The sequence below is a fragment of the Anolis sagrei genome, chromosome 4 (assembly GCF_037176765.1).
Source record: "Anolis sagrei isolate rAnoSag1 chromosome 4, rAnoSag1.mat, whole genome shotgun sequence".
Classification (NCBI taxonomy): Eukaryota; Metazoa; Chordata; class Lepidosauria; order Squamata; family Dactyloidae; genus Anolis; species Anolis sagrei.
This window is the reverse complement of record NC_090024.1, coordinates 229,012,337-229,037,779: the sequence shown is the minus strand read 5'-3', so window position 1 is coordinate 229,037,779 and position 25,443 is coordinate 229,012,337. Positions and strand designations below refer to the sequence as shown.

The 25,443-nt window shown below is 41.5% G+C and overlaps 1 long non-coding RNA gene and 2 pseudogenes across 1 annotated transcript; 2 read left to right on the top strand and 1 right to left on the bottom strand.

Annotated features, from left to right (window-relative positions):
* Positions 1-1,489: 1,489 nt before the first annotated feature.
* LOC132773087 (cathepsin Z-like) lies at positions 1,490-10,729 on the top strand (annotated as a pseudogene).
* Positions 5,382-7,920, bottom strand: LOC137097022 (uncharacterized). Its single transcript, XR_010909928.1, has 2 exons — positions 7,574-7,920; positions 5,382-5,823 (listed from the first exon to the last, which is right to left on the bottom strand). It is a non-coding gene; the product is annotated as an uncharacterized lncRNA (long non-coding RNA).
* A 3,522-nt stretch (positions 10,730-14,251) lies between the features above and the next one.
* LOC132773088 (cathepsin Z-like) lies at positions 14,252-24,161 on the top strand (annotated as a pseudogene).
* Positions 24,162-25,443: the final 1,282 nt, after the last annotated feature.

The window sequence follows — 25,443 nt, the reverse complement described above, 5'->3', positions numbered from 1 at the left end:
GTTGTTAAAGTGGTGTCAAACTGTGTTAATTCTACGATATAGATGCTCCACAGTAAGGGGGAAAATATTAATAGTAGCTCAGTTCCAAGAGTGTTTATTTAAATTGTCAGATTTATAATGAGGAATGTACGGGCTGCCTTCCACCCCAAACTCACTTTTGGATCTCTCTCTAATGCAGCAGCCACCACTCAAATATTATTGCTCACCAAAGTCTCATTTTTAAATGGGTTGCTGCCCTTATGTATGATGAACCATGGATTTGTGTTTAGAATGATAGAATCATAGAGTTGGAAGAGACCTCATGGGCCATTCAGTCCAACCCTCTGCCAAGAAGCAGGAATATTGCATCCAAAGCACATAAATGTAATTAGATGTGGAGAATAGGAAACACTTTATTTATATTCCATCCTATCTCCCAGAGGGGACTCAGGACAGATTACAGAACACATGTACGGCAAATATTCTATGCCATTATACAATTAACAAAAACAGACAATACATAAACAGAACTAAAGGCTTCCCATCTTTTTTCCATCCCTGGCATCTGGAGGCTGTGCTCAGCTCTGGCCACTGGGGGGGGGGGGGGCGCTTTGGTGCTCCATCTTCAATGCCGAGGAGCAGGGCCGTAGCCAGAAAAAAAAATTGGGAGGGGTTGAAATTTCTGGGGGGGGGGGGTTTGAAAATTTCGCAGAAGAGGTTTGAAACCTGCCTCCTAGCTCATGCTGAAGCAAAGAGCACAGCAGAGGGCAGAGCAGCCTTCCATAGCCTGCAGCTCCGCCCCTGTCAACCACCTCCACCAAGTCTGGCCTCCTTAATGAGAACATTCAACACACACACCACCAACTTGGTTGCTTCACTACATCGGCTATTGTTGCAAGTAATGACAGTGTGAATAAATTATCAATATTTGCCTGAGATAGTGCTTGCAGTTCTGGAGGGACTCTTAATTTTTTGCATCTCATAGACTTAGCATGGGGATTTGGTTAACCAGTTAAAATTCATGAGTAAACCAGGTTTTTTTAAAAATCTGAAACATTTCTGGGGGGTTGAACCCCTAACCCCCCCCCCCCTCTTGCTACAGGCCTGCCGAGGAGTTACGTTCTCTTTATACACTATACCGATGTCTGCATGGGTGCCTTTTATTACCTCACCGCCAAAGTGGTACCAATCTATCTACTCACATTACTGTTTTCGAACTGCTAGGTGAGCAGAAGCTGGGCTGATGTTTGGGAGCTCGCTCCAACCTGGGCTTGAACTGTTGATCTTTTGATTGGCAAGATTTTCTGTAGCTAGTGGTTTAACTCACTGCACTAAAGCCTGGGTTGGGTTGAGCTTTAAAAAAGAGAGAGTATTTCTTTTGCCAGTTGGAAATAACGTGACTGTCAGTTCAGATGGCAATCTATCCAGATGTGATAAACTATCAAGTGCAACCGAAAATCACATTACAGTTTTTAGAAACTCAATGGGCCATGTGTATAAGGGCAAAATAGTGTGCAAACAGATTATGAATTTGCCCTCTGGAAGCAATGGCAGCAACTGGAAGATAAACTGGAAATCATGGCAGTCATGAGGAGAGCAGCACATCCCATTTAAGAAAGACAAAAGAAAACGACTAGCCAAGTATATGCCAGAATACAGGGGAAAATAAGGACATTCTTGTGGGGAGTCCATAGTTTACGGTTGAAAGGCAGTTAAACATATCAATGCAGATGGCAATCAGTACAGATACTGAAACTGAGATAGGATGGACAGAAACCATTTAAAAAGGCTGCTCAGATGATGGAACAATTCAATTCCATCTTTGACTTCACTGACAGACTGGACAATATCCTAAAGGAAGGAACCCTCCGGCCAGCTGCATTTCATAGCAGCCAGGGCAAAGAAAACAACAACAGAAGGTAGGAGCGTATTTCCTGCTTTAACAATTTCTTATTTTAATATTTTTAAAGTTGAAATCTACAGAAATATTTTTTTCTTGTAGGTCTGTTGGAGCTGTTTGCACCTTACTTTTGCTGGGGCTGTAACGAGAGCCATGCCCGTAAATGCCCACTTGCCCTCCTTCATCTTGGCACTTCTGCTCTGTGCCTATGTCTGCCATTCTCCTGCATCAGCTGCTACTCTCCACTTCAAGGAAGGGGAAAGTTGCTACAAACCAATGCCACACAGGATTCAAGGAGTTAGGTAAGGTGACAATCCAAGCTAACACTAGCCCCCCTTGTTGAATCTACTTACTTTGAAGTTGTTAAACAGAGGCTGGATGGCCATCTGTCAGATGTGGCTTGATTGTGTATTCCTCCATGTCAGAAACATATGGGACTAGATGGCTCTTGGGATCACTTGGAGATCTATGATTCTAATTTATTTCTGGCTTCCACTTATCAAGATGTAGAAGGAAATGCTATGATCCTTGTCTGACTGTAGAAAAATAATAATGGTCTTCATTCTGTTTCTTGCATTTCAGAACTTACCCTCGTCCGCATGAATACCTGAAGATGTCAGACATCCCCAAGAGGTGGGACTGGAGAAATGTGAACGGCGTCAATTATGCAAGCCCTACTCGGAACCAGGGTGTCCCACAGTTCTGTGGATCTTGCTGGGCTCATGGCAGCACTAGCGCCCTGGCCGGTATGTGGCTGTTATTGTGCTGTTGTGATTATCACCCTGTGCTGGTCCCCATCTCTCATGGAGCAGCAGTAGACCAAGTGCATTTGTAAGGCACATGTATCCCTTAATGTGGCCCATTCTCCCATACCAAAAAGTCTCTATCAAAACAACCACAACTATGTCCCAGATGTCTCCAAAGAACCATTGACCCTTCAAAAGGCTATTTTTGGGAGCTTCAGAATGCAAGTTTGAAGAAAAATGAACAGATAAGGGTCAAGACCAGACAAGGGCAAACTTTGACCTCTGAGTGTTTTGGACTTGAAATGCCAGAACATCTGGAGGGCTGAGGTTTGCCCATGCCTGGTCTAGAACAATTAATTTCCAAATCCTCTGAAGTTGTAAATCTCTGTTACAGGAATCTACTACAGGAGAAAATTTATGGAATAAAGGTTGCTCTAGGCTTTCTGCCTATCTAATTAAGATATGACACAAAGAGAAAGGGGACGGCTGTGTGGGATTGCATTCAGTCCAACTGATACTCCTCTTCTTCCTTTCTTCCAAGACTGTGGTTACCAACCTTTTTTTGACCATGGGCCACTTTGACCAGGGACCACTCTCCAACATGAATACCAAAAAGGTTATGAATCAGTTTTTGGTCAACTTTATGTTTGGTTTGGTTACTTGGAGTGCCGATTCAGAAAATTGCATTGGAGAGACCACATCAGCTCTAGTTTTTGGTACAGAATATATGTCATCCAGTAGTCGCCATCTGCTCGCTCACAGAAAACCATATTTAATAATCTAGTGCTGATGTGGTTGTAGTAATCTTTCATGAGTAGTCAGCCTCTCCCGTCTTGACAGCCCCATTGTCCGGGCACTATAAGAGGGTTTTGCGAGTTCAATTGCTCCCATTGTTGTGTGGTTTCGAAGCAAAATGTAGTAATGGTGATGCCACTGACCATATTTTCATTCTAGTAGACCACTAGTGGTCCATAGACCACAGGTTGGGAACCATTGCTCCAAGACAAAGGTACTTGATATAGAGGAAGGGACTTTATCTGCTTCTGGACATCAGCATAATTCATTCCTCAGTTTTATGCTGTTGAGAGAGACACATTCCAACAATTACCTTTTATTTACACCCACCTTGAAACCATAGCCTTACCATTCCACGTGAATCCTCAGCCACTTGAAGTGGAATATGTTGGGCAATACATGTGTATTTTTCTTCTCAATGCAAGGTCACACACACACACAAAGGCGCACAGAGGTCACGCTCAGAGTGGTTCCACGTGATACTTTTATCATTCACTGACTTTTGTGGGAATGGTTTTCCTGATTGTTAGAGGAATTAGCAAAGTGAATGTTGCTCCTAGACAAAATCTTCCATCACTTAACAGGGCAAATCCCAACATTATCATCTTATGTAACTGAAATCATTTCTCTGAGTGCAGATATCTGTGTAGCCTTATGTGACTCCCAATGCCCTGTAAGGAGAAGCATGAAGAAGTTTCAGAGGGAGATATCCCTTTGAGAAAAACTGGGAATAGGCTGGCTCGCAGTTTGGGAGTTCTCCTAGATTCATCGCTGAGCCTGGAGCCCCAGGTTTCGGCGGTGATCAGGGGAGCTTTTGCACAATTAAAACTTGTGCGCCAGCTGTGCCCGTACCTTGAGAAGTCTGACTTGGCCACGGTGGTCCATGCTTTGGTTACATCCCATTTAGACTACTGCAACGCTCTCTACGTGGGGTTGCCTCTGAAGACTGCCCGGAAGATGCAGCTAGTCCAGCGCTCGGCAGCCAGACTACTAACGGGTGCTGGGTACAGGGAGCACACCACTCCGTTGTTACACCAGCTCCACTGGCTGCCAAATAGCTTCCGAGCACAATTCAAAGTGCTGGTGTTAACCTATAAAGCCCTAAACGACTCTGTCCCTGTTTACCTCTCCGAACATATTCTCCCCTATGAACCATCAAGATTATTAAGATCGTCTGGAGAGGCCCTGCCCCCAGTCCCACCGGCCTCACAAGCGCGTCTGGTGGGGACGAGGGACAGGGCCTTCTCGGTGGTGGCCCCTCGACTCTGGAACTCTCTCCCACTGGAGATCAGAACCGCCTCATCTATCCTGACATTTAGGAAACAGGTGAAAACTTGGTTATGGAGACAGGCATTCGACGAGTGAGCCAACACCCTGAGATATGGATTGAAGGATGATGAACAACGATTTTAGTGTGACGACTGACCATTATAGTTATTGATTGTAATTGCTGTTTTAATGTTTTACTGTAATATGTATTATGATGTTTTATTGATTGTATGTGATATTATGGTTGGAAACCGGTCTGAGTCCCTCAAGAGAGGTGAGAAGGCCAGTATACAAAACTTTTAAATAAATAATTAAATATAAAATAATATTCTTAAACCATTGAAAATGAGAAAATCTGATAGTGTGTGTAGGATAGAGTATTCCAGGCAAGGGCATGGTTTGATGGAGTTGCAAATTCCACTCATGCTATTAGATCTGTAACATATTCCACAAACTGCAGAATACTGAAGTTTCTATCTGTGCCTTTAACCAACTGCTGTTTGCCTCCACTTCTCAGACCGCATCAATATCAAGAGAAAAGGTGCCTGGCCTTCTACTTTTCTCTCAGTTCAGCATGTTGTGGATTGTTCTGGTGGTGGGAGCTGCAAAGGTGGAAACGACATGTTTGTGTGGTTATATGCCTATCTCCATGGCATCCCAGATGAGACATGCAGTAATTATGTAGCTAAGGATCAAGGTAAGACCTAGATTTCTGCTTTATTTTTTTACTCTATTATAGATTCTGTTTTCTAGTCACAATTGCTTAACTCACAAAGAATTGAAACAGAAAAATGGAATATAATACAGAGAATGGATGTTGTAATTTGCAAACATTCTGTGCCCGGCAAACACAGGCAAGGTGCCTGATGTTTTCCCCTGGAATAGGTCAGAGGTCCGACTCTGTAGCCCTGATTAATCCTTTCACTGCTTTTTTTCAGATGCCTTTAAAATCTTCTAGTTTTTCCTTTCCATCACCCATTTCCCTCCTTTCTTCTTGGTTTACTTCATTTGCTGCGAATGGAGTTCAAAATGGAAAAGTAGTTTGGTGGTTGAAAACAGGGAAGGGCAAGATTCATCCTCTTCCTTTGCTCTTTAATGCTTGTGACTTGTGATCAGGAGGCTCCTTAGGTATCTCTGTGAATAAATAAGTAAGTAAGTAAGTAAAAAAGGATCAAATCCGGATGAAAGGAAGACATTGCAGAATTTCATTTTAACCTTTTTGGTTATTGGATGAAAGGCAACTTTCCACATCAGTCAAAGCTTTCTCTTACCAACATTTTTGCAGATTGCAAAAAGTTTACAGCGTGCGGAACATGTGTTATTTTCGACAAATGTTATGTGATAAAGAACTACACCCTCTGGAAAGTGGGAGATTTTGGATCTATCAGTGGGCGAGAGGATATGATGAAAGAAATCTACAAAAATGGACCAATCAGGTAAATCTATTTATTCACTGTATTTATATTCTGCCCTTCTCACCCCAAAGGGGACTCAGGGTGGATCACGGAACACATATACGGCAAACATTCAATGCTGTTATACACTGACAAGACAGACAACTGTATATAGATAGAGGTATATATAGGCTTTTCCATCTTTGGCATCTTGGAGGCTTGTGCTTGGTTCTGGCCATGGGGGAGGGGGGCAGCTGCTGTCGCTCCATCTTTCCTGCTGGAGAGTTTCGTTCATAAACTTCCTCCTATCTCAAATCAGCAGCATTTTTCTGGCATTTCCTTATGGGTGCCTTAAATATCTCCTCACTTTAAAGTGGTACCTATTTATCTACTCACAATTGTATTATCTACTCATGATCTGCTAGGTAGGCAGAAACTGGGCTAAAGGCCAGGAGCTCACTCCAACCCAGACTTTGATCTGTCAACCTTTCAATTGGCAAAATTTACTGCAGCTGGTGGTAAACCTGTGCTAAAGCCCAGCCTTTATAGACAGTAATTAGATAATACCATATTTCTTCAATTCTGAGACACCATTGATTGTAAAACACACTCTACTTTCACTACCAGCAACATACCAGACCAAACCATTCCACAATATTGTAACTAATACATCATAATTTGACAAAATCAACAATTTTGAAAAACCAGCATGTACAGATGAAACTGCTTATTGTTATTAATATTATTTATTTATTTATTTATTTATTTATTTATTTATTTGAAATATTTGTACCCTGCCCTTCTCAACACCCGGAGGGGGACTCAGGGCAGCTTACAGCTGGCAACAATTAGAAACTCACACATACAAACATAATAAAACACAACAATTACACAATAAGTAAAAAACATTAAATTAAATTAAAAATCCATTTAAATTAGTACTAAGTGATTGGCCATATTTAAATCCGAATTCTGTGACCAACCATCTCACACCATCATTGTCATTGGGTAATAATGACAGTTCTGAACAGAGTGCTTACAAATTATGAGAAGATATCAGAAAGCAAATTAGCATAGAGTAGGTAAGCTGGGTTATGAAAACATTTTCATGGTTACATCTTAATCCAAGGATATGGTTTTTTTAAAAAAAAAAATAACAGTAAATTTCTGCTGCAGAAATATTTTATAGGCAAGTCATCTTGGTGTAACCTCTAGTGGAGGTTTGTATTGCCTTCATGCTGTGGTGACACCACTGCTTCAGGTTCTTTGCTCTGTTGATTGAATGGGTCTGAATTTGTTTCAGACCTGGAGCAGAAGAAGATTGGCTAATACTGGTACTATGGCTTCCAGCTGCCATCTCTGCTGTTTCTCTCACAGCTCTCCCAAGCGGCTGTTAAGCCTGCTTGGATACTTTTGTAATCCACTGAACTTCAAACTGCCTCTTTGTGACCCTCAGCACCTGAGTTTAAGCTAATCAAGACTCTACTCACTCTCATCCACTAGATCGTAGGTTGTAGCCAGCTGTCGCCACATCTGCAGTTTACTCCAAAGCTCACTCCATTACCTGCCATAAATCTCATTGCTGATAATTGTCCTCATTAGCTTCTTTGAGCAGCAGAAGTGTGCTGGGCCCATAACCCTTGTCAGTGAAAAATTGAGATAAATCATCATTTTTATATCAGTTGCTTCAACCTTCCAAGTTCTACTTGAAGGCACGAAGTTGTAAAAACATCGGACTCTTCAATTAAGCTTTCACCTTTTATCTTTATTTACAAAATATACATCAAAATCTCCTATCATGTCTGATCACATCTTAGCACGCTGCATGAAGCACATGATCAGCTATTTTTCCGGTCTGCACAGGAAACTCCAAAAGTGACACTCTACCAATTCTACATATCTCTATTGTTTTAACCTATGCATTTCTGAAACCATACAGTTTAAACTATAAGCATTTTTCACACCAGCAATTTTCATTTCTTCCATTTCATTTTGTCTAGTGAGTGGTGAATCCAACTACAGAAAGAAGTTAGAACAGGCTACATCATCATTGCTTTATATTATGAGGATGAGGAATCAGTGGTGGTAGTTGTTATTATTATTATTATTATTATTATTATTATTATACACTTTATTTAGATTCCACCCTTCTCCCCTAGGGGAGTCAGAGCAGATTACAGCATTTACACACACAGGCAAACCTTCAATGCCTTTTATTTATTTATTTATTTACTTACTTACTTACTTACTTACTTACTTATTTACTTTACTTCTATACCGCTGTTCTCAGCCCGGGGCGACTCACAGCGGTTCACAACACACAGGAAGCAGCAAAATTCAATGCACCAATATAAAAAACAGTTAACAACCTAATCTAATACACAGTTAGTACACTATTACTATAATAACCATTCACTAGCGTCTCATCACTAAAAACACGATGCAGATTCGTCATCCATTGTTCCATTCCTATGTCATTACCAATCATTGCACTAATTATTCGAACGCCGGCACAAATAACCAGGTCTTTACTTTTTTGCGGAATACCATTAGAGATGGTGCTAATCTAATGTCTGTGGGAAGGGCAATCACATACAATGAGACACACAAACAAAGACAGAGGCTTCTCCTTTCATTTTTGGCTTCTGGAGGTGGTGCTCATCTCTGGCTCTGGGGAGATGCTTTTCTCCATTTTCAAGCCAAGGACCCTGCGTTGTCACCTCCTAGTTGTATAGCCAGCAAGATTGCTTGTAATGTCTCTTGTCTTTTCCCGCCAGAGTGGTACTTATTTATCTACTCACCTTTGCATGTTTTTGAACTGCTAAGTTTACAGGAACTGGAGCTGACCAAGGGGAGCTCTCGTGGATTGGAACTGCCAACCTTCAGGTCAGCAGTCCAACCAGCCTGATGGTGAGCTGTTCAACAGCACAAGGGTTTAACCCACTGTGCCACCACAGCTCCAAAAGTAGTAGACATACTATTCTGTGGCACAACCTTTACGTTAATAGAGGAGCTTTGTTACTTGGAGTGTGGTTATGAGCCTGTAAGATTATTTTTCTTATTGAGAGTTCCAATGTTCTGAGATAATCAGGATGTGATCCTTTATTTTGGTGGCAGTGTCCAAAGCATACATTGAATCTCAGCAGCATCTTTCAAATGGTATTTTGTGATTGTTTTTAAACAGCTGTTCAATTATGCAGACTCCAAAGCTGGATGAATACAAAGGAGGCATTTTTACTGAATACAATGAGACAGCAAGGGCAAACCACCTTGTCAGTGTTTCTGGCTGGGGAGTAGAAGATGGAATCGAATACTGGATTGTCCGCAACTCTTGGGGCGAGCCCTGGGTAAGACGGGAAATGGAAACACAAATGAGATGAGTGTGTGGTTCTTTAAGTTTTTAGTTGGATGAATGGAGTCCATGACAGGTGTGAAGATGATTAACACGAATCCATCAAAGGAGAAGCGAGAGGGAGGCAGACCCTTTTCAGCATAGACTGGGGAAGGTTGGGTCCAAAAATGACATTTGTCATGCATGTAGATGTATGCACACATATAGACTTAGAGTGTTGCCAGGGCAATTAAAGTGGAACATAATACTATAGGATAGTGTGAAAGGACCCTAGAACATGAGGAGAGTAATTCTGACCCCAGGCTCTAGATTGTGCATTTCTGGTGCAGAAAAATAAACAATTGGGGAGGGGGTGTTACTTCATAATGATTTGTACTTCTCAGAGTCATTATAATTAGGAACAGGAACAAGATTAGGGTCGAATATTCTAAACTGGGGTTACAGTTAAGGTCTAAGATACGAGTATGAAGGTACTACATCATCTGTTACCAAAGAGCTGTCTCATCCAGACCCATTATTTCTCCTGAGAATCCTGTTGCTACTAACTTGTTCAAGTATAGATCATCACAGAAGGCTGTGATGCATTCCTCAAAGGGAAAGGTCATCTTGACCCCTTCCAAGAAGCTGAGTCAGATTCCAAGTCCTTCCAAGCACCTAGCAGCAGCCAAGCCAAGTCAGACAAAATGCTGGCCATGACACAAACCATCACCAGAAAATTTGTTACCCCTGGTCTAAATCTCTTAGGAAGGATGTCTGGCCTACCCTCGTGGCTCTCACTGATCAGCTGTTGTATTATGTAGTTCTGTGTCTACACATAAACATCCAAATATCCCACCCCAACCACCTGCACCCTTCAGGAATAACCCAGAATAATTCAATTAATTCTTGGTGCATATGTGTATCCTAACAAGTTGTATCCTAACAAGTTGCTTCAACTTGAGCTCCTTCCAATATGCCTTTATCAATTAATGTTTTGCAGGGGGAACGTGGCTGGTTTAGAATTGTGACGAGTGCATATAAAAATGGAAAAGGTAATGCCTTCAACTTGGGTATAGAAGACGACTGCAGCTATGGAGACCCTATCATACCTTGACCCTGCATTTGAGCTGTTTTTGCATGCCTGTCTTCTGGAAGAAATCCCACAGAATATTTTCTTTCTTTCCTTAAACAAGTAGGGTTAGCTTTTCAGCTGTGCAAAATAGCATTACTATAATAGCCTAGATTCATATGTTTGTTTAGTTACCTTTTCTGTTCAAGCCTTCACATAACATTCACCCAAAGGAGCAGGAAAGTTCCGGGGGGGGGGGGGGACGGGGACGGGATTGTGTGTGGCATCTCATGCATTGTTCTATTTATATTCAGTTATGTCTCATTTTTGGGCAGAGTTTGAGAGCCTAAGAATGAAAGAGAGGTGAAGTACATCATTATTTACTAAATTTCCTCCTCTTCAATCTTTTTCCTATATGTTTTCCAAATATAATTCTTTTGCATTTCATTAGTCTCTGCCTCTTTGTTGGTCAGAAAGAGATAGAAAGGTATGGAGTCTGAAAGAATAAGCTTTAGAACTACCTGTGCCATCCTAATCTATGAGCTGTTTAATAGTAGAATGCACTGCCTGGGATTGTGGTAGTATCATCTTCCTTGGAGAATTTTCAATAGAAATAGCATGGCCATCTGTTGGGAGTGCTTTGATGGTGCAAAGAAGACTTTCCAAATGAACCTTAACAGCAGTAACTGATAGCTTGCATATCACAGAGGTAGTGAATAGATTGCTGAACCTCTTTTAGAAATGGGAGTCAGCACTTTGGATAGCTCTTTTGAAGTTATGTTCAGTCACACACAACACTGAAGGCATCCATCGTTACTGGCTAAAACTCTGATTCCCTGATATTGGATTCTTGAGATCTAGCAATCCTATATATATATAAAAACATGCAAAAAAAAAAAAAAAACAACCCCACAGCCCAAGCAAATCTCATGCCAGCAGGCTTGTATTAGATACCTTGCAAGAGCCGATTGGGTAATTCAAGCAAAATGGCTGTGATGAGGAGCAATCCCAGGCCGGATTGCTGATAGGAATCATGTAATCACAGAGTTGAAAGAGACCATGAGGGCCATCCAGTCCAACTCCCTGCCATGCAGAAAAAGCAAAATTGAAGTATCCCCAACAGATAGCCAGTTACAATTCAACTTCATCTGGAACTGGAATTCTAAAGGTGGAGAAGGTATCCCAACAATTTAATAGAGTTACAATTCCTAAGGTTTGTTAGAAAAAGTCATGGTATCCATTTCACCTTGATGAAGTGTGCCAAGAAGTGAAAGGGGGAGAAAGGGAAGTCTCACAAAAACACAACATTTTGCTTTTTCATCACCTGCTCCCTGACATCATGTTAAAAATCCTTCACCCCGAAAGAGTTTGACAAGAAGCAGCAGGTGAAAAGGATTAAGCCTTTGATGGCATATACTGAGTTGCAAACAAAAATATATCTGTGTGAGTGTGTGTCTGTAATGTGTGTGTGAGTGCAGAGAAAGGAGTATGTTTGAAAGGCCACAGTTCTCCATTTCTGGGTTAGATACAGATGTGAAGATGATGGCATCTAATAAAAGTTCAGCTACAATACCTTCTGAAAATTAGATGCTTTTTCATGAATTAATAGGCTCCCCCCGCCCCCCACCAGCAGTTGTACATATTTTCAGTGTTTTGTGGAAATACAATGGAACGCAGAAAGACACACCATTTCTTGAAAGCAGAACAGATTACCAGACTCATGGGTTATGCGTATTGTGAGTGACCACAGGATCCATGCAAGTTACAATTAAGAAGAGCTGAGCTTAGAAAGAAGAAAACAAATAGGTTTTTATATAAAGATTTCTCCTGGGCAGGAAAAAAAGGACCCTATGTTGTACTTGCTAAGTGTGAAATAATTTCCTGGAAGAGGATTGATTTTGTCATTTGGGAGTTGTAGTTGCTGGGATTTATAGTTAACTTACAATCAAAGAGTACTCTGAACCCAGCCCACAGTGGATCTGCACCACACTTGGCACACTACCTACATGGCCAACCTTGAATACACTCTGGGGTTGAGTGGTGGCTGTTTTTGAATTCTGGGAGCTGTAGTTCACCAACACTCAGAGTGCACTCTGTACCAGACTGGTGATGGAACTAGTAAACTTGCCATACCTTAACATGCCAAACTTTAATGCTGGTGGGCTTTCAAGGGGACTGACCTCAGAATTGGGAGTTATACTTCACCCACATCAAAAGAGCTATGTGCACCCAGCTGATGGATCTGGAACAAACTTGGCACAAATACCCAATATGGCCAACCTTGAATACTGGTGGAGTTTGGGGAGGGGACTGACCCAAAATGATGGATATTGTAGTTCTCCCTTCATCCAGAGAACCCTGTGACCCCTACCGATGATGGATCTGAACCAAACTGAGCACAACAGACCCAACATGGCCAACTATGAATACTGGTGGGATTTGGAGATGACTGACCCACCATTTTGGGAGCTATAGTTCACCCACATCCTTATGTATTTTCTAATTGAAGTATCAATTTAAAAAAAAACAAAAGGAAAGGCTGGCTTCTTTCTAATAAACAGCGTTACCAATTACCTAAGCTGCTTCTGTTGCTGCTCCTCCTCCTGATGCTGCTGGGCCACTCCCAGTCACACGTAGCATGGATGCTTTTCCCCCACCTTGAAGCGGCTCGCTGGCATGAGCCTCCCTCCAGCCTCACATGCTCTCCCTCACCTGCACATGTGCAGCATTTTCTGTCTCAGAAATAATCCTCCCCTTGGCTGAGAGGCCAGCCAATTACAGGAGGAGAGCTTTTGGTGGGAGGATTTGCCATCTGTTTCCAAAAAGGAAGAAATGAAAAGGCAGACAGATCTTCAGCTTTCTCTGCTAAAGGAGTTCCCAAGACCATCAGAAATATGTCTTTTCTGACGGTCTTTGGCAACCCCTCTGAAACCCCCTTGCGACCCCTCCAGGGGTCCCAACTCCCAGGTTGAGAAACACTGATATAGTTTCTCACACAGTAAGGGGAGAAATATTAAGAATAGCTCAGCTCCAAGACGGTTTTTTAAATTGTCAAATTTCTAGTGAAGAATGTATGGGCTGCCCTCCACCCTAAACACACTTTTGGATCTCTCTGTATTGCAGCAGCCACCACTCAAATATTATTGCTCACAGAAGTCTCATTTTTAAATGGATTGCTGCTTTTATGTAAGATGAATCAGGGATTTCCCTTTAGCGGTATGTATAAATGTAGTTAGAAATGAAGAATATAAAAACACTTTTAGGGATAGCTATTGAAAATAAGAATAGGCAAGTATTTATTTTGCCAGTTGGAAAGAATGTGGCTGTCAGTTCAGATGGCAATCTGTCCAGATGGTAATGATGCGATAAAAAATCATGTGCAACCAAATATCACATTACAATTTTTAGAAAGCACTCCTAATGGACCATGTGTATAAGGGCAAAAGAGTGTGCAAATAGATTATGAATTTGCCCTCTGGAAACAATGGCAGGAATTGGAAGACAAATTGAAAAACATGGCAGTCATGAATGCCAGTTGACATAGAGGAGAGCAATACACCCCATCCAAGAAAAGCAAAAGCAAAAGGCTAGCCAAGTATATGCCAGAATACAGTGAAAAAGAAGAACATTCTTGTGGGTAATCCAAAGTTTACAGTTGAAAGGCTGCGGGAGTATTTTGGCAGTTGAACATATGAGTGCAGATGGCAATCAATACAGATGCTAAAGCTGAGATAGGAAAAAACATATGAACAGAAACAATATTAAAAGGCTGCTCAGATGATAAAGCAATTCAGTTCCATCTTTGACTTCAATGGCAGACTGGACAATATTCTAAAGGAAGGAACCCTCCAGCCAGCTGCATTTCATAGCAGCCAGGGCAAAGAAACGACAACAGAAGGTAGGAGCATATTTCCCGCTTTAACATTTTCTTATTGTAATATTTTAAAAGCTGAAATCTCTGAAGATTTTTTTTCTTGTAGGTCTGTTGTAGCTGTGTGCACCCTACTTTTGCTGGGGCTGTCACAAGAGCTGGAAGCCATGCCCGTAAATGCCCACGTGCCCTCCTTCCTCCTGGCACTTCTGCTCTGTGCCTATGTCGGCCATTCTCCTGCATCAGCTGCCACTCTCCACTTCAAGGAAGGGGAAAGTTGCTACAAACCAATGCCACAAAGGATTCAAGGAGTTAGGTAAGGTGGCAATCCTAGCTAAACCTACTCCTCATTGTCCCTATAGCCCAGCCTAGACCTCACATCTGGCAACCTGCTCTGCCAAACAGAGTGTTCAGATGAGGAATGAAAAGCCTCTTTTATCTTTGATATTTGGGTAGAAGAGAACATTTTACTAGGTGCAGTTTGCCCACCAATGGCTTTGTTGTTGTTAGCTGCTGTTAAGTTGATAGTAACAGTTAACTGGGAGTGAAGCTGAATCTCCTTATTTGGAAGTTTTTAAACAGAGGTTGGATGGCCATCTATCAGGTGTGGCTTGCTGGTGTATTCCTTCATCGCAGAATGGTGTTGGATGGGATGGCTCTTGGGATCATTTCGAACTGTGTGATTCTAATTTATTTTTGGCATCCACTTGTTAAGATGGAGAAGGAGATGCTATGACCCTTGTCTGACTATAGAAACATTCTAACAGTCTCCATTCTGTTTCTTGCATCACAGAACTTACCCTCGTCCACATGAATACCTGAAGATGTCTGAAATCCCCAAGAGGTGGGACTGGAGAAATGTGAATGGCGTCAATTACGCAAGCCCTACTCGCAACCAGGGTGTCCCACAGTTCTGTGGATCTTGCTGGGCTCACGCTAGTACCAGCGCCCTGGCCGGTATGTGGCTGTTATTGTGCTGTTGTGATTATTACCCTGTCCTTGTCCCCAGCTCCCATGGAGCAGCAGTAGACTAAGTGCACCTGTAAGGTGTATGTATCCCTCAATGTAGCCCCTTAAGCTGCTGAATTATCCCATACCAAAACGTCTCCATCAAAACAACCACAATGATGTCCCAAATGTCTCCATTTCAAAGAGCTATTTTTTGGAGCATCATAAGGCAGGTTTGAAGAAAAATGAACAGTTGAAGGTCTTGAACAAATAACTTCAAAAACCTTCTGAAGTTGTGCATTCCTGTAACAGGAATATACTACAGTGGGATATTTATGGAAGAAATGTTTCTCTAGGCTTCCTGCCTCAGCCTTACAATCTAATTAAGACATGACATAAAGAGAAAGGGGACGGCCGCGTGGGGCGGCATTAAGTCCAGCAGATACCGTGTCTTCTTCTCTTCCTCCAAGATAAATGCGGTGGCAGTTGGGATAGAGGAAGGGACTTTATATGCTTCTGGACATCAGTATGATCTATTCCTCAGTATTATGATGTTAAGGGAGACACATTCCAACAATTCCCTTTTTTTTACACCCCACCTTGAAACCATAACCTTACCATTCCATGTGGTTCCCCAATCAATTGAAGGGAAATATTTTGGGCACTACATGTTAGTATCAATTGAAACTTGGATGCAAATTCAGAAGTCAGCCATAGCAGAGCATCTGATGAACCAGCCTGGACACAGTATATTATTTGAGAACACAGAAATGCTGGACCACACCAACAACCACCATGTCAGACTACACAGAGAAGCCATTGAAATCCACAAGCATGTGGACAATTTCAACAGAAAGGAAGAGACCATGAAAATGAACAAAATCTGGCTACCAGTATTAAAAAACTCTAAAATTATAACAGCTAAACAACAGAGAGGAAAAAACCAGGCACAGATTAACACCTCCCAGCAACAGATTTTTCCAGGCTCAGGCAGGCCTTCAAATGCTAATGAAGGTGATCAGCTAAACATTCACACCTAACTGCAGCAGGGAAGAGCTCCTTGCCCCACCCCAGCCATTCCACAGATATATAAACCCATTTTCCTACTTCCAACAGACCTCACTACCTCTGAGGATGCTTGCCATAGATGCAGGCGAAACGTCAGGAGAAATGCCTCTAGAACATGGCTCTATAGCCCGAAAAAACCCACAAGAACCTAGATCTGTAACATATTCCACAAACTGCAGGTTATTGGAAGTTTCTATCTGTGCCTTTAACCAACTGTTGTTTGCCTCCACTTCTCAGACCGCATCAATATCAAGAGAAAAGGGGCCTGGCCTTCTACTTTTCTCTCCGTTCAGCATGTTGTGGATTGTTCTCGTGGTGGGAGTTGCAAGGGTGGTAATGAGATGCGCGTGTGGGCATTTGCCAACCGCCGTGGCATCCCGGATGAGACATGCAGCAATTATGTAGCTAAGGATCAAAGTAAGACCTGGATTTCTGTTTTGTTTTTCTACTCTTATTATAAATTATAAATTATGTTTTCTAGTCAGAAGTGTTTAACTCAAAAATAATTAAAACGGTACAGTATAATAGAGAGAATGCATGTTGGAATTTGCAAGCATTCTGTTCCTGGCAAACACAGAAAAGGTGCCTGGCATTTCCTTCTGCAAGAGGTCAGAGGTCTGACTCTGTAGACCCCATTAACCCTTTCACAGGCTGGTTCTTCAGATTACTTAAAAATCTTATAGTTTTTCCTTTCCATCTCTCATTTCCCTCCTTCTTCTTGGTTTTCTTCATTTGCTGCAAATTGGAAAATGGAAAATGGAAAAGTAGTTTGCTGGTAGAAAACAGAGAAGGGCATGATTCTGCTTCTTCCTCTGCTCTCTAATTATTGTGTCCCGATTCCTATATGAGTTAAATAGGAGGCTGCTTAGGTATCTATATGAAATAAATAAATAAGTTAAAAGAATCTAATCCATGTGAAAGCCAGGCATTGCAGAATTTCATTTCAATCTTTTTGGTTATTGGATGAAAGGCAAGTTTCCATGTTGGTCAAAGCTTTCTCTTACCAACATTTTTGCAGAGTGCAAGAAGTTTACAAAGTGCGGGACATGTGTTATTTTCGACAAATGTTATGTGGTAAAGAATTACACCCTCTGGAAAGTGGGAGATTATGGATATGTCCATGGGCGAGAAGATATGATGAGAGAAATCTACAAAAATGGACCAATCAGGTAAAGAAACGAAGCCTTTATAGACAATGACTAGATAATACCATATTTCTTCAGTTCTGAGACACAATCAATCGTAAGACACACTCTAATTTCAGCACCAGTAACATACCAGACCAGAGCACACCACACTATTGTAACTAATATATCATAATTTGACAAAATCCATCGGTCAGTCAGTCAGTTGCCTTTATTTCAGTCAATAAACCTTCGGCTGAAATCAAGTAGGGAAAAATTACAATATTTGAGGCAATTTCTGGGTGCTATTTCTGGCTGCATTGTTACAGGAAGCTGACTTAAAGTTTTAGGGGTGTCTAATAGATCTATGAGACTGGCCACATTACGGTTTTGGTTATCCATAGAGGATCTTTTGAGTTCCCGTTTAAATAATGGAGTGGGAGGAGAACCGTTATATTTTGTTGGCTTGCTTGTTTATACACATTATAACTGCCCGTGCATGGTAATGATAAAATAGGTCTTCTATCTGGGTAATTTCAACTGGACTGATAGCTTCACTCTTATGTCTTCTAATACCCTTAAAAGGTGGTCTACCTGTGCTGTATGCAATAGGAGACCCCATGGTTGGTATAGTTAGTAATCACCAGCTTATTTGAGACAAGTCACAACTCCCAATCCCCATCAAGGTTTTTTTTTTTTTTGACCTTGTTTTCCTTTTGCCTTAGAAAGGCACTTTCCCAGAGGTCCTGTTAAGTGGTGGATCTTCTGGTTCTGGAGGCTCACCAGATAGAAGTATATTTTGGTTTACTTCTAGAGCTGATCCTGGGTTAGACTGAATAGTTGACCCTTCATTTTCAAATTCTGGATTGTGGCTGAGTTTGACTTTCTTGGCTTTAGAGGACTTCATAGTGATAGTTTGCTCTTTCTTCTTATCCATACATTTAAAAAGCTTTTGAAAGTTCATGTTAGATGGTTTTACGGCAGAAATTGAACCCTTTTTCTCCTCTTTAACTTTTCTCAGTCACTTGCATTTGGACTTTTCCTTTTTATCTGCTTTGCTGAGTTTAGAGGATACTTTTGAATTTTTGTATCTTGTCTTTTTTACTTGGTTCCCTTCTTCGTTGGAGTTGTTGACCTCCATTTCTAGGTTTGGGATCTTACTCACCTCCTGTGTAACCATGAATATTGTGATTGTAGTGAGAAGGGTGTTTATTTCTGTAAGATATGACTTAATCGCTTGGATGTCCGAATTCATGTTTGTAATTTGGTTGACCAGATTCGCTATAACTGGATTTTAAAGAACCTCTGCTGTTGAATTTGTCTTTAGGTAGCCCTCTGTAATGTTCTTAGGGTCTCATCATCATCAGAGGATGTCAGAACAAACCTCTTACGCTCCCCCTTGCCACCGGGAATGTCTGAACCATCCATAGCAAAGGCAAACTCCTCAACTAGGCTTATGCCTGAGTTCTCATGGGGATTGAATATTCCTTGGCTAGTGATTTAGGGTCCAACCCAGGGATGAACCTAATGGGGAGTTCTGTTCCAGCTTCTGTATTTTTACTATTGGGGAGAAGGAGGCTTTTATCTCTGTTTGTTTTGTTCTTCTCTTCCTTTCCTAAGGGGAGGGGGAGGACATTAATGGTGAGAGGGGCTTATTGCTGTTTTTTATAGGTCTGCCTAGTTTTAATTACCATGGCGCTTGTAAGAAAAACCACAGATTCCCAGGTCAGCCGAGAATTTTAAATGCTGGACTAGATGGTACCTTGTATTGAGGTTATGTAAATGCTTACAGCATGGAAGGGCTTGGTCGTTTGACCAGAGGCAAACTAAATTATTTGAAAAAGTTATACTTTTCTCTAAATCAGTGGTTCTCAACCTGGGGTCCCCAGATGTTTTTTGCCTACAACTCCCAGAAATTCCAGTCAGTTTACCAGCTGTTAGGATTTCTGGGAGTTGAAGGCCAAAAACATCTGGGGACCCCAGGTTGAGAACCACTGCTCTAAAGCACTACATTAGCAATGTTAACCACAACGGGTGAGCCAGATGTATGAGATAGGGCAGCTTGCCTTTCAAGGAGGACTACAGGCAGAGTTAAAGCTTTCTTAATGATTGATCACAGCACCCCCATTTAGCATGCAAAGGAATACACATTCAGAGCCACCAGAAAACAAAAGACTCCATATCAACTGGTTGATGTAGTAAAAGTAGTTTACTTATGAAATCTTGAGTGAAAGATCACACATGTACATGAATAACTTCGTTGCAGTATATCAAAAGTCCAATCCCAAAAAATAGAGAGTAAAAAGGTAGCATTCCCTAGCTGGAGAGCATTGGCCTAAGGTAAGATGAGGTGACCATGTGGCATGCAAAACTACATATCTGGGAAAACGATGATGGTCACTCTGCTAAGAGTAAATCAAAAGACTAAATCAACACCCTGACAAAGGAGCACCTCTCTTTTTATAATCTTCGGACTTCAAAGACCTGTCTATGTAACTTGAGCCATGTCTGCAATGAAGGAAGCTCCCCAAAACCTCATGCAAATAAATGAGGGTGCCATAAAACCTGAAATGGCAAGAGAGTTAGGTTACATAGAAACATATGGATTGCTGAACCATTTCAATGTGCATGCAAGATTGTTAGTTTTTCCAACACCTTGTGCTTGATGGGGTTGTTATGATGACTTTATTGCCACATGCTAACGTTTGGATTACAGATTGTCTTTGATGTTATTGTTTGTTATTTGCTATTTACACTTGCCCCATGTCTTCACTCCTTATGTCAGCATCTGTGTCTAGAATGTACATTTAATCTCAGCAGCATCTTTAAAATTGTATTTTATTATTGTTTTTAAACAGCTGTGCAATTATGCAGACTCCAAAGCTGGATGATTACAAAGGAGGCATTTTTACTGAATACAATAAGACAGCAATGGCAAACCACGTTGTCACCGTTTCTGGCTGGGGAGTAGAAAACGGAATCGAATATTGGATTGTCCGCAACTCTTGGGGCGAGCCCTGGGTAAGATAGGTGATGGAAACACAAATGAAATGAGCTCTCTAAGGCTAGTTGGATGAATGGAGTTGGATTAATGGCTCTTTAAGTCTTAAGATGGATGAATGGAGTCCATGGGAGGTCTGAAGATTTCTTTTTATTTTGTGTCAAAAGCGCATAAATAAGTATAAAACTGAAAAAAGAAAGTGACCCCAAGTGATTAAATAATTTTAGACAAAAGAAAGAGAACAGTGATTACATTTTCTGCAGCTTTAAACAATTATCTGTGCATGAGGCAGGGCACTGTGGACAAGCATACAAATGTGGAGTTGTTTGTTCTGCTCCAGTCACACAAGGTGGAGGATTCTTTTAGATAATGCCATTCAGCCAGATTGTCTTTTGATCTGTCCACTCCACTTCTGAGTCTGTACAGGACATGTAATGGACATGTCCACGTTGTCCATTCTTGGTTTGCCCGAGGGGGCATCCATTTGGGATTTCCTGATTTAGCTGCCCAGAGGGATACTCTTGCTGTTGCTGGGGGGACATAAAGAGGAGTGGTGGTTCTCGTGAAACTTTTCCTTGATTTGAGTCTACTGGGAGGAGGCTGATAGCCATGCAGTGGATGGCTTTCACAGTGTTCAACCTTATTTCTCTCAAAGTTTGCAGCAACATCCAGTCACACATCATGGGTGGGTGGGTGGGGGGGAGCAATGCCAGTTAGCTTAAAGAGTTTATGAACAGGTTCCATCAAAGGAGATGCAAGAGGGAGGCAGATCCTTTTTAGTGTTGAGCAGTGTAGGCTGGGGTGGATGGCTCCAAAACGACATCTGTCATGCATATAGGTTTAGGATGTTGCCAGGGCAATTAACACTATAGGATAGTGTGAAAGGATCCTAGAACATGAGGTGGGTCATACTGACTCCAGGTTGTAGATTGTGTATTTCTGATGCAGAGAAATAAACAACAGAGAGTTTATTTCATTATGACTTGCACTTCTCAGAAGCCTTATCGTTACATTTAGTGTTCATAAGATTAGATATCACACTGTGCAGAATCATTCCAGTGGCTGAAAGAGTTTACACAGATGGTGATTTTTATGTTTAGTGTGCAAAATGTGAAGCCTTTGCTGACATAAACTAGGTTGACATGATTTGAGGCCACGAGGCCATATGCGATTCCACACTCCACTGCCACATGTTACAATAGCTATAAAGAGGTTGAAATCAAAATAAGGACATTCATTGACAAGTCCTCACTGCATCGCTGGATGGGATTTGGCTTGGATGTTTGTGAGCTACAGCTGGTGATAAAAGGACATGGGTCACACCTTTGTTGATCACTTAATGTTGATCACTTAATGTGCTAAACACCAATGGAAGCTTACCTATCATTGAGGGAAGTGGTCCATGTTTTTATGCACTTTTGCATTCTAGATTTCTGAACAATACAAACTTCACTGGTGCAAGTGTTTCCTTGCATTTTGTTTCTTCAGAATTTATTTATTTATCATGTCAGAAGAAAGTTGAGGGTACAGTTAAAATGCATTTAAAACACAAATGCTTTAAAAAAATAACTTGGCATTATGTGAAATGTCCTTTGACCAGAAGCTGGCCACTTGGAATGCCTCTGGTGTCACTGTGAGAAGATCCTCCATTGTGCATGTGGCAGGGCTCAGGTTGCATTGTAGTAGGTAGTCTGTGGTTTGCTCTTCTCTACACTCGCATGTTGTGGCCCCCTCTTTGTAGCCCCATTTCTTAAGGTTGGCTCTGCATCTTGTGGTGCCAGAGTGCAGCCTGCTCAGCACCTTCCAGTTCGTCCACTCTTCTGTGTGCCCAGGAGGAAGTTTCTCACCTGGTATCAGCCACTGATTGATGTTCTGGCTTTTAGCCTGCCACTTTTGGAGTCTCGTTTGCTGAGGTGCTCCTGTGAATATCTCTGTAGATCTTAGGAAGCTGTTCCTTGATTTAAGGTGTTGCCATGCTGGCTGATATTTGAACAGAGGAGGGCTGAATATGTCAATGTCTTGGTTCTTTCATTGTTGGCTGCTACTTCCTGCAGATGTCAGCTGGTGTGATACCTGCTAAATTGTGTAATTTCTCCAGTGGTGTGGGGTGTACACATCTTGTGATAATGTGGCATGTCTCATTAAGAGCCACATCCACTGTTTTAATGTGGTGAGATGTTTTCCACACTGGGCATGTGTATTCAGCAGCAGAGTAGCAAAGTGCAAGGGCAGATGTCTTCATTGTCTTCACTCTTTGGAATAAGGTTCTTGGAGACCTTCGATATGTAGTGTATTCATGGATGTATATAGCTTGATCATAAATGGAGGCTCACATCTTGAATCCACCAAAACATACTCTGCTAACCACCAGATTTCCTGGAAAGCTGTCATGTTCAAGGCAGCTCTTACCCAATAACTCTGCCAGAGATTTATCAAACTACCCGGATGAGACAGGACCAGACTTATTTAAACCGAGAACAAAAGCCTTAAGTCTTTCAACTGTCTGGCTTGCCAAAACAGAAATACAGCACACATCCAGGGTTATACAAATCAAGGTCAAAAGTCAAATTAAGGCTGAGAATACTACAAAGCCAGTTCAGGGGCAAGAACAAACAGTACCTAAGTCTGCAGTCTAAAAGTCAGGTTGCAAGAGTTCACTTAGGATAGCATTCCAGAATTCAAGAGTGCAATCCATACTCAGAGTTCCAAAGTTGAGCTAGATGGTCAAGGGTCAAAGAAAAGTCCAAGTCCATATGCCAAATCCAAGAAGGTCATCCAAGATTCAAATTCCAGGTTTCAGGGAACAATAAGGTCCAAGACAAGTTTACAAGAGAAGTGGTGTCCAAAAGGGGGTTGCAAGAACAAGGTTAGGGTCCAGCATTCTAATCCAGGGTAACAGCCAAGGTCCAAGATACCAGGCATCTCAGGAATAATGCCTGGCCTATCCTTGTGGCTTTAACGGATCAGCTGGCATATTATGTAGTTCTGTGTCTACACATAAACACTTAAATATTCCACCCCAACCACCTGCATCCTTCAAGAATAACCCAGAACAATTCAATTAACTCTTGGTGCACAAGTGTTCTAAAAGTAGTATCCTAACAAGTTGCTTCAACTTGAGCTCCTTCCAATATGCCTTTACCATTTAATGTCTTTCAGGGGGAACGTGGCTGGTTTAGAATCGTGACGAGTGAATACAAAAATGGAAAAGGCAATTACTTCAACTTGGGCGTGGAAGAGGAATGCAGTTATGGAGACCCTATCATACCTTGAACCTGCATTTGAGCTGTCTTTGCAGGAATGTCTTCTGAAAGAAATCCCACAGAATGTTTTTTCCTTTCCTTAAACAAGTAAGGTTAGCTTTTCAGCTGTGCAAAATAACAATGCTATAATAGTCTAGCAATATATTTTTGTTTAGTTACCTTTTCTATTCAAACCTACACATAACATTCACCCAAAGGAGTGGGAAGGGGCAGAGAGGGAGGGAGAATGTATCCTGTGTGGCATCTCATGCAATGTTGTTTATATTGGGTTATGTCTAATTTGGGGAAAGTTTCAGAGCTTAAGAATGAAAGAGAGGTGAAATACATCATTATTTACTAAGTTACCCCCTCCCCAATCTTTTTCCTATATGCTTTCCAAATATAACTCTTTTGCATTTCATTAGTCTCTGCCTCTCTGTTGGTCAGAAAGAGATAGAAAGTTATGGAGTCTGAAAGAATATGCTTTAGAACTATCTGCGTCATCCTAATCTATGAGCTGTTTAATAGTAGAATACACTGCCTGGAATTGTGGTGGCACTTCTTCCTTGGAGAATTTTAAATAGAGTTAGGATGGCCATCTGTTGGGAGTGCTTTGATGGTGCAAAGAAAACACCTGATAGCTTCCGTATCAGAGAGGCAGTGAATCCAGATTGCTGAACCAATGGGAGTTAGCACTTTGGATAACTCCTTTAAAGTTGTATTCAGTCACTCAGGACATGCAAGGCACCCATTGTTATATTCAGTAACACTCAGACATGGAAAGCATTGTTATTGGCTAAAACTCTAATTCTCTAATATTGGATGCTTGAGATTCGGCAATCCTATATATTTATGCAAACATGCCAAAAACCACAGTCTAGGCAAATATTATGCCAGCAGGCTTTTGTTAGATACCTTGCAAGAGCCGACTGGGCAATTCAAGCAAGATGGCTGTGGAGAGGGCCAATCCCAGCCAGCATGGCCAATAGGAATCATTGAATCATAGAGTTGGAAGAGACTATGAAGGCCATCCAGTCCAACCCTTCACCATGTAGAAAAAGCAAAATTAAAGTATCCCCAACAAATAGCCAGTTAGTTACAATTCAACTTCATCTGGAACTGGAATTCTAAAGGCAGAGAAGGTATTGTAACAATTTAACAATTCCTAAGGTTTGTTAGAAAAAGTCATGGTATGCATTTCACTTTGATGAAGCAGAAGTGAATGGGGGAGAAAGGTAAGTCTCACGAAAACAGTGTTGCTTTTTCATCACCTGTTCCTTGACATCATGTTGAAAGTCCTCCATCTCAAAAGAGTTTGACAAGCAGCAGCAGGTGAGAAGGATTAAGCCTTTGATGGCATATACTGAGTTGCAAACAAAAACAAAAAGATATACATGTGTGTGTGAGTGCAGAGAAAGGCCACAGTTCTCCATTTCTGGGGTTGATAGAGATATGAATAAATATTCAGCTACAATACCTTTTGAAAATTAGATTCTTAGAAAATAAGGCTGTCTCTGTGCTTCTGATTACAAAACACCTGCCTCCAGCTCCCAAAAATTGCAAACAATCAAGGACAAGTCACTTGCACTCATGAGGAGAAAGTTGTAGCACAAGGAAACTTCAATTTTGTAGCAGTCCACAAAGTACTATTTGGTGTGTGTGTGTGTGTGTGTGTGTGTGTGTCACCACCATCTCCCCGAAGGGAC